The following is a 15,279-nucleotide window of genomic DNA, read 5'->3' as shown; positions in this document are numbered from 1 at the left end:
TTTAAAACACACATAATCTAGCTAGACAACGCCTGATTTTTAAATATGTGTTCTTATCAAGAAACTGAACTGTACTTCTCATTGAAAGTAGGATTTAATTTTAAATTCAGACTAAATCCTTGTAATACTAGTTGTATTTAGCCATTTAAGATGTTCTTGAGTTATTAGGGCATTGCAAACAACATCCGTGATGCAACCAGCTACAGCTTCACACAATAATAACTTTGTTGCTTTGGAGTTTTGGTTTCAAATCTGCTTAGATCTATAAACTGATTGGAAATGTTTGACTTTATAAGGAAACTGCATGTAACAAGACATTAGTACAAACAACAGCTGCATGACCAGCAGGTGAATCCAGATATAGTGAAGCTTAAAAAAAAGACATCAAATTGTGTCTTCATGCAGTAATGTGAAGGCACAAGGCTTTTGATTTAGATGAAAAATACAATGCTATGCTTGGCCGGCCCCTCCCATGAGAGGCCAGAATATTAAGATTTAATGGTGATATGGAGGAAATGAATTATCTCCCTGCAGATTTCCGTCTCTTAACACAACATCACCTCTGCTGCTTTGTAGTATCCTTTTCCACCCTTAAATTGAGATACAGGCACACCTTTCTACACAGCTATGCCACATGCACTTAAGGTTGAGCACTCAAACACAGTCATGAGTGCATGTCACAAATGTCTGTGCCCACGCACGGACACAAAATCATAAAGTGATGCATGCGATCTAAAATCTGAGAGAATCTGTGGCACTGGCAGGCAAAGTTTGACTTCTGAATAAAAACTCCTGTCAGGACAATCTTTTTGTTGCTTGAATACTGGAACTGACTTCAGAGATGAGTGATCTGCTCTCAGTATGTCAGGCAAGAACAGTAAACGTTTCAGAGAGGGTTCAACTGTTGTGGGCTGTGCTTTTCATAAATTGTATGCTACCTATCTAAAATAAAAAAATCACAGACCAACATTTAACTGGACGGCCTTTAGCTCTGATTACCGAATACATTGCCTTTCGGATCATTTCTACAAGCTTTTGCAAAGTAATTTCTCACCAGAGTTACTTTAGATCTTGTAGAGATGATTTGGACCCCTTTGCAAATTATTCTTTAGCACATCTGAAACGTGCTCAGTGGGGATACATGTCTGGACTTTGTGGTGGCCAGTCCATGTATGAAAATGATTGTTCCCCACTATCCTTCCAGTTTTTGATAATGTATTCAATAGTTCTTAACTCCGAAAGAGTTATTAGGTGGAGTCAATGCTTGATGAGGCACGGCACAGATAGGATGAGGGACAACTGTTGCTTTCTTTGTGTTAAGCCATGCATCTATGTACTTAAGAGCATATGCACTTAATACTTTGTCAGGGTGTCTTTTGCATGAATTACTGACATAACATGGGGGCGATCAGCTCATCTGCATTGTTGGTTCTGGTGTCTCTTATTTTTTCTTTGCTTCTCAACCCTATTAAGTCTGCAGTTGTAAGTGGTGCCTGAGCAGCTTTTTCAGTCACACTTTTTTCTTCCACTCAATTTTCATTTAATTTTCATTAAAATGCCAGGATACATCACTCTAAACACTCAGGTTCTATAGCAAAGGCCTTTTGTGGTTTACTCTCCTTGTGGAGGATGTGAGTGAATGTCTGCTGGACGTTTTTTAACATGACTCCAGCTAACATGACTATAACATGACATTACTACATGAGAAACACACATATCCATATAAAGCAGAGTGCGCAGACAGTAGTCAGTAGTGTGTACAACATTGTTCTCTGAAGTAACAATGAATTAAAGAATCAGACTTTATTACTACAAAACCCATAGTAAGTCAACATAGCATCCACTAAAACAAATTGCATTACTCATTTATGAAGACCAAGCCTTAGGATATTCAGTTGCAGCCACCTTTGCCACAGTCATGTCTTGTCAGCGTCAAATTCTGAATGTATCTATAATGGCTTCCTTCCCTAAACCAACGTATCCCTTAATATTTCAGGAAGCACCGAGAGGAAAAGTTAATGAGGGATCAGATCTGACTTGGATTCAAGGGGTCAAGCCAACTCATGAAAGAACTGGTGACCTCATGCTGTTCTTGGATAGAAGTCAAACTTATATTAAATTCAGAAAGAAATGATTACTCAAAGTCTCTGATTAAAAACACGTTTTCTTTTCATGTCTTAAATGTTGTTAATGTCTTAAACAGATTTTAATACACAATATAAATTGGAAATTAGGTGGACCTAAAACTCCTTCAACCTCAAGGTTATGAATTGATTGTTATATGAAACTATGCAACAATGTATGGATACCCTTTGAATGATGTTTTCTACACAATTCAAGCGAGAAATACACAGTATCTAAAATCCATGACTGTGAATTATTTACGAAGTCTAGGCGGGTTCTTTAGAAGCTGTGAGGAGTTCATGGACTCATTATAAATTTAAAAGGGCCTTTTTGTGTGACTGTGGGTCCAGAACAATTTTTTTATGATGCTACCACATTTCCTGATGTTTCAAAGTGCTTTTTCCTGGCTGCACTGCTGAAAACTAAAGACATTCTGCTGTAATTAAAGACTCAATGGTCACAGAGTCAGCAGCAGGGGGAGAATCTGACTCAACACCATCACGGTGACTTGGAACACTTAAAGCCAATGACATTTCATGAGATCAATGGGTCCAGGGTCACTAAGGTAAAGGTGTAAGTCTGAGGTCAAGCAAAGTTTTTAAAGGGAATTCTAATAGCTTACACTATTAAATCAAAGCAAACCACAATATTATCATAGAGTTCTTAATTGGACTGTGTTCAGAAGAATAATATTTTATTATCTGCTGGGACAAAAATGACAAAAGAAAAGTGGATTGCAGCCATATCTATACTGACATGATAGAGAGGAAGCCCCAAACTGAAATTCTAGATGTATGGGAGGAACTGTCATGTCACCCTGAACCAGCGCACAACAAGGAGAAGGTTGTTTGATGCCTGCAAAGCTTTCTTTCTTGATATAAAAAAATCCATATAAGCTCAGAGAAAAGGTGCATGAGAGTGGCATTTTAAGCTACAGATGTACTGCTTGCACAAGAAAGCCCTGTCACTCAAAGTGCAGACTGAGCTACACCTCAGTGCAAACAATGTTGTAAGGTGAGCTCCATTGAGAGCCAACTGAGCAAACACAAAACTCCACTGGGGAACCGAAGTTCCAAGATTAATTGGTGTTCAAAAGAAACTTGACATTTCACCAAAACTGACATGATTATACTTGAGCATATTTTGCATTTGCTCTGGAATTAGGTTAACACAGTAAAAATTGTCAGCGCATATGAGCAGTGTGCACATGATAATTACATTTGGTGAGCGTCAAGGTGTAAATAGTGTGTGTGTGTGTGTGTGTGTGTGTGTGTGCGTGTGGCTGTTTAATTAGGAAGATTGCAGAACAAAAATGTATTCTTCTGTGTATGTATGTATATTTGAATTAGCAGGATGCAGCATGAGCTAAATTCACATTACTGTGTTAAAAAACAGCACTGCTCAGTTCAAAGTTCTCAAAAAAGTGAGCTTCTATCCTCAAGTTGTACATAAATGAGATGGCAAAACTGCAAACCTGCCAAGACATGATGTCTAACTAAACTGACTAGGCAGGAAGAGTGTCACTCAGAGAATAGTAATGGTATAGTCAAAGTTCAGACTGAAATCCAACTGGGAATCTGTGGCAGAACCTGAAAGCTGATTTTCACAGATGCTCTCCATCCAGCCTGACTGAGCTTGGGTTATTTTGCAAAGGCAAATTGGCAAACAATTCAGTCAGGAACTACAGTGAAAGGTGGTTAAATAAAGTACTGACTCGGAAGTATTTTTGGGCTACCATTTTTAAATATCTTTTGTACAATCATGTATTACTTTGGTCTATCATATAAATTTCAAACAAAAAAGTTCAAGTTTGTAGTTGGGACATAAGCAAATGTGAAAATGCTAATGGGCTGTGAAAACATTTAACAAGCACAATATTTTCTTGCTGTATTGCTTAGTATTAATTGTAGTGAACACCTTTCTTTCAGCACTGTACAGAACAACATCAGTTGAGGTCCACTAGGTTCTTTATCTCCTTTAAATAAAATACAAATATAAATGAGAATGTGCCTGAGGAAAAAGAAGACATGGAACAGCTCCAGAACAATGCGTGCAAAAGGCCAAACAGAAATGGAAAACAAAATGGCTGAAAAGAAGAGAAATAGCTTGAGTGCTGGCCTTTATTCGACTTCCCACAGTAACTACACAAGTCAGCTAAGAGACTGTAAATGTTGGCTGCTTACTACTTTCAGAAGCAATCATCCTCTCAGCCATTCTTCCCTCTCTTCTTTTAGTGGTTTTGCTTCTACTTTTGGTCTTTTATCTGCAGAGTGGGAGAAGAGGAAAGAAGCAGAGACAAAAAGTCACACTCTGTGTGGGTTTACAAGCCACAGCGACAATCAATAATGTCATCTGAAATATCGGAAAACAACTTGAAAGTCAACGGATGTAGATGTATGAAACACAATTAAGATGGCATGAGACATTTTTCTAAAGCATTTGTCTGAAACATTTCAATTCAATTCAATTCAGTTTATTTATATTGCGCCAATTACCAACACAAGTTATTGTTTCTTAATTCACTTGACTTATGAATTGTTATATGACTGTTGCAACCATATTTTTGTGCTATTTTGGTGGGGATGAAGAAGAAGATAGGACTGGAAAGAGAGGCAATTAAAAATAAAGAAGGAAAAAACAGATGACTATTTAGTGATTACGACTTTCACTGTACTGTCATTAAATATGCAGATGCATAATGTTGTTTCATTGCTGTGTGAAATAAGGAAGCATAGATGGCAAGACCCAAGCCCATAAATAGAAAAGCATGAACTCAAATTAGGCTTGCAGAATGAGCCAAATTTTGATCTCGATCACAACTGTGAGTCCTCACAAGCAAATGAACGTGATGTACTGATACTGAGGAAGGAATAACATCTATTACAGATGCAACAAATCAAAGGATGGAATATAAATAAGGTCATCTTTCATTCAGCGCATACATTTAAATTCCCTTTAAAAATAGCTTTTAATGTACATAACTGTGTCTCCACTGTTTGTTTCATATCTTCTTGCTTAAAGGGGACGTATAACGCAAAATCCATTTTTTTAGACTTTAAATACATTTTGTTTTGTACTTGGACTCTGTAGCAGTGCAGAAGCGTTGAATTAAGTCTGTCGAGGTGCTGCGCAGATCTCTTTACAGTATATCATATATAAAGTAGTATGAACGGATGATTTTTGCTCCATTAATTTGTTGCACCTGTCCAACTTCAAGGAAGATGAAATTCTGTGGTGAAAATCAAATACGTTTGGATCCTGAAGGGGATCATTACTCAGCCCCATCCAATCTGCTCTGTCTACAGATTTAAGTTGTGCTATCATATTTCCAGTTAAGTGTTTGTACTGAGAGGTGACTTAAAAGGGAAATATCATGCTTTTAAATCCTTCCTTTTCACACTTAAATCATTCAGTTGTGGAACTGCATGGCTCTGGTCTGAACTCCTTGTTTTTATAGCTCCACAGGCTCCACTTTTACCTGTTCTGAGGTGTGTCTGAGAGCAACTTGTTTTGGTGCTGCCTCTTTAAATGCAATAGAGCCATTTCATACTCTGTCCCCCACCAGGTTCAAAGAGCATTCCACTCCACCATTTAACCCTCTCCATCCATACCAAGTAAATACAAAATTGAGCAAACAAATGTTCCCACTTATGTGGGAACATTTCCATGAAAAATAAAATTTTACCAGGCACTTTGAAGAGGTTCTGATGCTGGGGGATGGTTTGTGTGGGTTAATACACCCAACAACCAAACACTTAGACTTATCCACTTGCAGCTTTGGCATACTTGAAAATTACAGTGAGAAATAAAAATGGCGTACACATGAAATTGGTCAGCAGGAGCTCCATGACCTTGTTTAGCTGTTCCACAGCAAATACTGTGACGTAACAGTTCAAAAAACGTAACAGAGATTACAGATTAAAAGATATGACCCAAACACAATATACGTATTTTATGATACTATATATCAGGTTAAGGCTAATATTATCAATGATCTCTTTTTTTTTTTTTTTTTTAAATAGAGCGTGGGGCGCATAATATACAGGGACATCTCAATAACTTAGCATACCATTGAAAAGTTGATTTATTCCAGTTATTCAATTCAAAAAAAGAAATCTTTTACTTCCACACCTTTTCCTCCGACTCAACCTTCCATTAATATGTTTGGACACAGCACTCTGTGAAGAGCTAGCTTCTTCAGCAATGATCTTTTATAGTTTCAGTGAATGTCTGCTGAATATCTACCAAGTCAGCAGTCTTTCTCATGATTGTATAGACCGTAACAGAGCAACCACATATTTCTGTATTAAATATCTTTGTTATTGGTCTTATGTAATATTCTAATTTTGAGAGAAACTGAATTTTGGGCTTTTATTAGCTATAAGCTATAAACATCAAAACAATGTGCATACATAATAAATCTATATGAATCTAAATATATTATAAAAATAACATTTTAAATTTCATTTTTGAAATTAATCTAAATTATTGAGATGCACCTTTAGGTCCACTGCTGCTTTGAAACATCTTAGCTATAACCCATTTTATGCAGAAATGTTGTACTGTGATTTTGGTTGGCTATAAAAAACAGGAACGGTTGATGTTTGTTTTGTTGGTAGGTGGTCAGGGGACGTTGTCACAAACCTGCATGGACACCTGTATAAAGGAAAAAAGGCATTGCTCCAGGACAGGTGTGACAATTTCTTGAGTTGTTGCTTGTACAAATCTCTGCAGGGGGATTTAGTAGACAGGAAGAAGCAGTTAACTGCCCGAGAACTGAAACCAAAACGCTGATGTCAAAAGTGTCAGACAATCGGGCAGACAGAGGGGCTTAGGAGCTCCTTCCAGTCCATGTGGAGCAAAGAATCTGAAGGATTTTAGATGCTGGGAACTAGGCACCCAGGCTTGTGTGTTGCACTGCATGCCTTTGATTCTTACACAGTGGCAAGATAATGCTAGATTTGTTTTTTTTTTTTTGGTCTAAAAAAGTCTTCTTCACTACATTATTGTGAACCCAACTTTGCTGGAATAGGCCTTTTCTCTACTGTAATGAGTTTCCCCATTCAAACTGTACAAGAAACACAAAAAACAGTAATTATGCAACGGTCTCTCCTGACTAGGTGAAATAATGAGAAAGAACAGGAGGGAGAAATATTTTCTTTTAGTGTAAAGACAGAAAAAATTAAAAGAAAAGGTTTGATTTAGGACACTCATAATTAATTAACGTTGACACCTTGAAATCCATAAAGAGTTTTAGGGCAAAAGACAACTTTCTTTTCATGATAATGTGCATCCCTTTAATTAACCAGAGCAGTGTTCCCTGTGATTCCCATAGATTACCGATGAACTTTAAAAGAGTCACTTACCGTATTTCTAATTATACTCTTCTGGGCTCCACTTCATATTGCTGATGATTAATTGGAGACTGCAAAGCAAAGCCAAATCAGCCAGTCAATGCATCATCTAAATGTTAAATTTTTATGAACTTTTATGACCTCTTCTTCATGGTCTTCTTTCATAAAGTAAGATCTGAAGGTTCAAATTATTGAACTGAAACTAAGGTAACTTTAAAAATAAAAATAAAACAATTATGATTGACAATTTGTCTTGACTGTTTTAGAGTTGCGATGGTGCTGATATTTTTGATTTGAAATGAAATGCGTTTAAGACTAGTAGAGACAACAGTGGAAATCAGTCCAGTTTGACAATTTAGTCAAAAATTTTCCAATTTGCAGCTGTGCCAGCTATATGGGTCCCCAGCCAGGGTATTATTTTATTAGGGTGATTGCCCTTTGCTGTTATGCACAGTGTAAACGATGGAAGAAAACTTGGCCTTACTCACGGCTTACTAATAATACTGAAGTTAATATTTGATTTGAGAATCCTATTCTGTGAAAAAAATTTATTGTACTTTCCACAGACATCGTAGTTATGCACACAATCTTAAGCTGCTGCCAAGAATCCATTGTGTATCCAGAAAAGAACGTCCCGTCTGGACAAGAGAGTTCTCTTTTACTCTGTCTTCCCGTTGAAATTTTTTTATCAATTACGTTGAGAGACCAGCTGACCACATCCATAATTTACAAGTTTGGAGGATATGCAAAGCGAGGCTCTGAGAAAAATACAGACAAAAAGCAGAAGCAGGGATCAGCAGGGAGGGAGGGAGAGAAAACGCATGTCTTCCACCAAGAGCAAGAGAAAATGCTGAGGCAGAGAAATGTGAGTTTCACACCACCACTACCTCTTTTTTGTGTTTTGTTATTTCTCCTAACCAAGTAACCATGGACCCCGCTAAGACCACAGCTGTTTCTGAATGGCCCACTCCTTCTGACCACAAACAACTACAAAGGTCATTGGGTTTTCCTAATTTCTACCGCCGTTTCATTCATAATTACAGTCAGGTTGTTTCTCCTCTCCATGCACTCACTTCATCTAAAGCTCGTTTTGAGTGGAACGACCAGGCCGAGAAGGCGTTCACCAAATCAAAGTCTCTGTTTACCACAACACCTGTTCTGCGCACCTCCCAACCTCAAAAGACAATTTACTGTGGAGGTTGATGCTTCAAACATGGGGGTAGGTGCTGTTCTCAGCCAAAGATCCCCCGATGGTTGTGTTCACCCATGTGCATTCTTTTCAAGAACCCTATCTACAGCAGAACGAAACTATGATGTGGGGGATTGTGAACTCTGTCACTGGAGGCACTGGCTAGAAGGGGGCAAAGGAATCATTCATAGTTTGGACAGACCACAAGAATTTGGAGTAGCTCAAGTCAGGTAAGAGACTTAATCCCAGACAAGCCAGATGGGCTCTGTTTTTTAGATGTTTTAACTTTTCTCTCTTCCAGTCCCGGGACCAAAACCTTTAAGCCTGATGCTCTTTCCAGTATTCATGAGAAGTCTGACTCTGCAGCCAGTAGTGCGGAAGACTTCATCCTCCTGGATTCTGTAAGACTCTCTGTCACAATGCTGGATCTGGAGAGAGACGTCAGAGACACCATCCAAAATCATCCGCCTCCTTATTCATGTCTGTTTGTACCTGACCACCTGATCCCAAAGGTACTTCTGTTCTGCCATAAGTCCCGTTTGTTTTGTCACCCAGGAATAAACAATACGTTACAGGTTTTGCTGGCCAACTCTGACCAAGGACATCAAGGAATTCATCACAGCCTGCCATCGATGCAGTCAAGCCAAGTCCTCAAGACACCCTGCCGCGACCACTTCCCATTGCGTCATGCCCCTGGTTTCATCTTGCTATGGACTTTGTCACAGGTGTGTCATCATCTAATAATCAACAATAATAAACACTCATCCTCACTGTCATTGACAGATTCTCCAAGATAGTTCACCTCGTTCCTCTTCAGAAGCTACCATCAGCTAAAGAGATGGGGGGGGGGAATACTGGCTCGGGAGGTTTTCCGCCTTCATGGTCGTCCCACAGACATTGTGTCAGACAGAAGTCCTTAATTTGTCTCCTGCTTCTGGAAGGAATCCTGCTCGATGTTGGGAGTCTCCGTCAGTCTGTCTTCTGGTTTTCACCCCCTATCTGATGGTCAGTCTGAGAGAGCTAACCAAGAGATTGAGACCAAACTCTGCATCCTGTGTGACGCTGATCCCACCAAATGGTCACACAACTTACCTTGGGAGGAGCATTCCATCAACTCCCTTTCATCAAGCACCACTGATCTTTCTCCTTTTTACGTTGTTCATGGATTCCAGCTTCCAGTGTTCATCCTCCAAGAAAGGGAGGCCAAGGTCCCGTCTGGAGGAAATCCAGAAGAACTATGTCTGTCATGTCGGAAGTGCAATCTAGGGCTGCTAATCGCTGACACATTCTGGCTCAGAAGATTCAGAAAAGGTTAGTGGTTGTTATTCTGAATTTGCCAATATTCTCAGTACTCTGCTCAGCCACTAACCTATATGTCAACCATCAGAGGTTCCTAAGCCTGCTGCCGGTGGTTTTCTGCCAATCATCTTCCAGGGCTTTCAATAAATCTTTTGAATCTTACCTGTTGTGTCCGGCAGAAATTTCAAGTCGTTTGAATTATTCGTTACAGAAAAGAGCTTCATGGGCGTTTGTTTGCATCAGGACCACCTCAAGTTACGACATGCGTAAAAAACAGAATTTAAACATGGACTTTTATGACAAATTCTATAAAACACTCACATTGATTTGTAAAGCTTAATAAAATGGGGATTTTTAAATTATTTAAAACAATTATAATGTATGCATGCATATATGCATGTAAGTATGCACAGACAGATAATAGTCTGACATTTAATAAAAAAAGTATACAAAGGTCACAGAACATGAAGTCATGCTACATTAAGGTCATCACCAAGCGTACGTAACTCTCAGTTTCCCCTTCAAATCAAGTAATTGTAGTTCAGACTCACGCCTACAACATATAATTACATATAATGGGGAATAATAACCATATACTGACAATCATTCTCTCACCTCAGAAATAATGACATCAATTCACCTGCCAAAGCATGCTCTTAATTCACAGGGATGCATTAAGGCACCATTTGCCATCTGGAATCAAGATGAAAATCAATCATGACTATGGCTCCTATCTTTAATTATCTGGCCACAAAAATGGTTTAATGTGCAAGAGCACCTGGATGCTGTTAAAGAGATCAAGCATTTGCTCTTCATCAGCAGCTCCGACTGCTGATGAACGTATTGGTAGATCACGTTCTGGTAAGAGACAGATTGGGAAATGGACTGTTCGTTTCTTTCCCAATTTACTGAAAGGCTGAAAGTGAGATAGGATAAAGGTTTTTGTATGCATAATGACATTTGGAAAAATAACCAAGAAAACTTTTAAAAGACTACTATAATATATTGTATTATAGTAGTCTTTTATAAAGAGATTCCCAATACTGTTTTCTCTAAGGGGTTTTCAGGAAAACAGTAATGAGCGAAAAAAGAAAAAAGCTAAAATGATTTATGCTTCTGTTCCTTAAGTTTGTACTTTTAACTAATGATACACCACTAATAATGCAAAACCAATTACCTTGCACAGCTGGACAAATTTTATATGTGACTTGCAATCTTGCCTATTTGATTGCTTATCCTCTTTTTACCTAAATGTGGCTCATAGATTTTTAGATTGCTTAGAAGGATTGTATTACAACTATCTCATACCAGTGAAAGCCAAACATAATTAGTACTTGAAAGTTTGGACTAAAACTGTTTTATACCAGTTTTTCTGTTGTTGATTTTCTGTATCATTGTAATGTTTTTCCTTATGTACAGCATCTTGAGTGCCTTGTTGCTGAAAAGCGCTGTATAAATAAACTCGACTTGACTTGATAATCCAAAGTGTTCACATGGAGTCAGCTATAAACGTATTCTCGTTTAAAAAAAAAAAGAGGTTCAGTTGCCTTCGATTTAAACACAGCCACATGTTTGGAGGAATAACAGTCTACACAAACATGATGTTTGTTCAGACAATTCAAATTTCATTTTGCTACACCTACATTTATGGAGAGCAATGATTTCTGTTTTAGATCTGCCTGCCATTTGGTATGAAGCATTTGTATCACTTATTTCAGTCAAATTCAAAATTAATGTAGCAGCACCTTTGCCAAAATGTGTTCTTTTGAAAGGGAAGCAGTAATTCAATTCAATTCAATTCAGTTTTATTTATATTGCGCCAATTCACAACACATGTCGTCTCAAGGCACTTCACAACAGTCGGGTTCATACATTCCAATTAATCCTAACAATTGAACAGTGCAGTCAGATTCAGTTATTTATTCAAATTGGATAAAAAGTTTTTCTATCTAAGGAAACCCAGCAGATTGCATCCAGTCAGTGACTTGCAGCATTCACTCCTCCTGGATGAGCATGTAGAGACAGTGGACAGTCACTGGCGTTGACTTTGCAGCAATCCCTCATACTGAGCATGCATGTAGCGACAGTGGAGAGGAAAAACTCCCTTTTAACAGGAAGAAACCTCCAGCAGAACCAGAACCAGGCTCAGTGTGAGCGGCCATCTGCCACGACCGACTGGGGGTTTGAGAGAACAGAGCAGAGACACAAAGAGAACAAAGAAGCACTGATCCAGGAGTACTTTCTATGGCAAGGAAAAGTAAATGTTAATGGATGTAGCTAATTTAGTCGTTTCAACTAGAAAGAAAGAACAGATAAACTCTGAGCCAGTTTTCAAGGTTAGAGTCTGAAAGAGAGCACATATAATTAGTTACAGTAAAAGCTCAGTCAATTTCCATGTCTAGGAGAGAGAAAGGGTTAAACACTAAAAGACAGGGTCATGTGGATCATCTGTAGAAGGTGAGCATTAAGTTGTTGCCAGCAGAAGCTTGGACGATGCCCCTCTCCAGAAAGGTGTCACAGGTAGACACAGAGCCAGGCCAGGTGTAGCTTCCAGGAAGAGAAAAGAGAGAACAAAGTTAAAAACTGAAATAACAGCAAACAATGCAAAATTGGAGAGTAGTGTGAGAATGCAGCGAAGAGGGTGAAAGTGGTCATTATGTCCTCCAGCAGCCTAAGCCTATAGCAGCATAACTACACAGATAGTTTCAGTTCAGATTATTTAGTTAAACGCCGCTTATTTACAACAATGTCGTCTCAAGGAACCTCACAAAGGGTCCCACTGATGGTCATTGTTCTACTAAAAACCACAAGGATTAGGATACCTCTCTCTGTCAGACTGATTATAACCATCGGAAAAGAGAAGGGGTCATACAGGTAGCAGAAATGGAGGGTGTGTTTGCACCTCAACCATAACTGAGCCGGTTTTGGCTAAACCTGACTCCCCCTTACTCCATCCAACAGGGAGGGAAGAAGACGGAGGTAAAAAATAAGGAAGATAGCTCAGGATAAACTTTGATTGAATTGAATTGAATTGAATTGAATTGAAGGCAGCATCAAATCAAAAATATTGACAGAGTATTGAAGATTTAAAACAATTCATTCTGACAAATACACTGGTAGTTAAGAGTTTTATTGTATGTTTTGTCTTCAAATGGGAAAAGCCTGAGGACATCTGTGAGCAATCATCACAACTTGGTGACATGTTATGGTAAATGCCCTTGCAAAAAGGAAATTTGTTTCTCTGCACATTGATTTCAGAGCACCATAATTGGTACCCTTAACACATATTTGTGAAGGATGCCTAAGCATTTGTCAACTAAACAATGCACAGCTACACTGTCCAGTAATAAGAAAGCATTTAAACACTTTATAATGCCAATCAAAAAGTTGGTCCGCTCCACTAAGGGTAGGAAACTAAGAAGACAAGACATCGAGGCACTTTGGAAAGTAAATTTGAGCTATTAGGTAATATCCATCACTCCACTTTTAAATATGGGTCAGGTTTCCTATTATCCAAGTTAAATTCTAAATATAAATAACAAAAAAAAAAGAATTGACGAAGTATGGAAAATATTAAAGCAAAGTAAGTAAAAAAACTATTTCAGTCTTACATATAAGCTGGTACTTATGGGTTTATTATTTTTTTTGTGGACTCTGGGAAAGCCTGAGGACATCTCAGACCAATCATCACAACACGGTGGCATGTTTTATGGTAAATGCCCTTGGAAAAAAAAGTTATTTGTTTCTCCGCACATTGATTTTAGAGCACCCTATTTGGTTCCCATAACACAAGTTTTTCAAGGATGTCTATGCATTTTTCAACAAAACAATGCACAGCTACATACTGTACACATTAGAAAAGACATTTAGCTCTGGAAGAAGTAGGGGTGGGTTCTGTACTTAACTTCAATTCAGTTCAATTCCATTTTATTTATTTAGTGCCAATTCACATGTTGTCTCAAGGCACTTTACAAAGTCAGTTCAATGGAATCATACAGATTTCAAGTCAGGTTCATACATTCCAATTAATCCTAATCATTGAACAGTTCAGTCAGATTCAGTTATTTATTCAAATTGATCAATAGCTTCTCTGTCTAAAGAAACCCAGCAGATTGCATCCAGTCAGTGACTTGCAGCATTCGTTCCTCCTGGATGAGCATGTAGAGACAGTGGACTTCACTGGTGTTGACTTTGCAGCAATCCCTCATACTGAGCATGCATGTAGCGACAGTGGAGAGGAAAAACTCCCTTTTAACAGGAAGAAACCTCCAGCAGAACCAGAACCAGGCTCAGTGTGAGTGGCCATCTGCCACGACAGACTGGGTATTTGTAAGAAACTTCCTGCAGCTCTACACTAATCTAATATTCCTTACTCCACATCGGACTGCAATAGATCCTATAAACATTTTTTAACCCTCATCTGAAATTAATCCATACACAAATGAATCTTAGATTCTAGATGATAACATGGATGAATGTAGCACAAGTCAAAAATTACATCATAACATGTCCTAAATGACAAATTGTTGTAACCAGATATTAAAATAGACTGTATAAAAACACAAAACCATTTTTTCACCAGTTTTACATTAAATCAGACTAAACTGTACCTGTTTTAAGTCAAAATGTTTTATATTTGCTACATGTCAGTTTAATGAAAACAATTATTTTGAGGCAACACCTCAAACACGCTGCTTTCCTGTGTGATGAAATGTGAGAATCAAACCCAGAACAAAGGCTAAAGGCCTTGTGAAGATGCTGCTGAAGTTGGTTAGAAAGAGCCGTACAATTTAAAAGCAATGCTTCCAAATACGGAAATGTATGTAAACTTCTGAAATGAGAAAAGGTTGAACAGTTCTCAAAAACATCAATATTCTGACATTTAGCAAATCTTCCAATGTTTTTGCAATCCTAACTGGAAAGAAAAGGTTTATTATGGTATGTCAGGAAGTGAAAAAAAAAAAAAAAGTTATGTCTTTTTCTCCAGTGTTGTATAAAAATCTCTGTTTTCAGCTGCACTTGCCAATATCCAGTCTGTAATGTGAGATTTAAAACAAGAAACAGAGGGCTGAAGAACTTCATCTTTCAGCTGGTTATTTCATGAAGCAGCTGCCCTCTGGGAAAAATCTCTCCATGTCTATATTTGATGGGTAGTTTCCGGATTGTTGGGAGATTTTACAGTCTGCAGTCCACTGGGTTTTACTGTTATTCACCACCTGGTCTCACAAGTTGTAGCAACATGTCAACACAAGCAGCAATTCAAGGTGTTACTAATCTAGTGTTGAATTTACTTAAGGCATGTAACAAATAGGA

The 15,279-nt window shown here is 38.2% G+C and overlaps 1 protein-coding gene across 5 annotated transcripts in view; it reads right to left on the bottom strand.

Annotated features, from left to right (window-relative positions):
* Positions 1–15,279, bottom strand: part of lingo2 (leucine rich repeat and Ig domain containing 2) — a 283,442-nt gene that overhangs the window by 111,093 nt on the left and 157,070 nt on the right. For all 5 annotated transcript variants that reach the window (XM_047354486.1, XM_047354483.1, XM_047354485.1 and 2 more), the window contains exon 4: positions 4,308–4,387. The gene's annotated coding sequence lies outside the window, so the exon portion shown is untranslated. The remainder of the gene's footprint in view (positions 1–4,307; positions 4,388–15,279) is intronic.

The sequence above is a fragment of the Girardinichthys multiradiatus genome, chromosome 23 (assembly GCF_021462225.1).
Source record: "Girardinichthys multiradiatus isolate DD_20200921_A chromosome 23, DD_fGirMul_XY1, whole genome shotgun sequence".
Classification (NCBI taxonomy): Eukaryota; Metazoa; Chordata; class Actinopteri; order Cyprinodontiformes; family Goodeidae; genus Girardinichthys; species Girardinichthys multiradiatus.
Note: the sequence above shows the minus strand (reverse complement) of the source record. Positions and strands in the feature narration are given on the sequence as shown.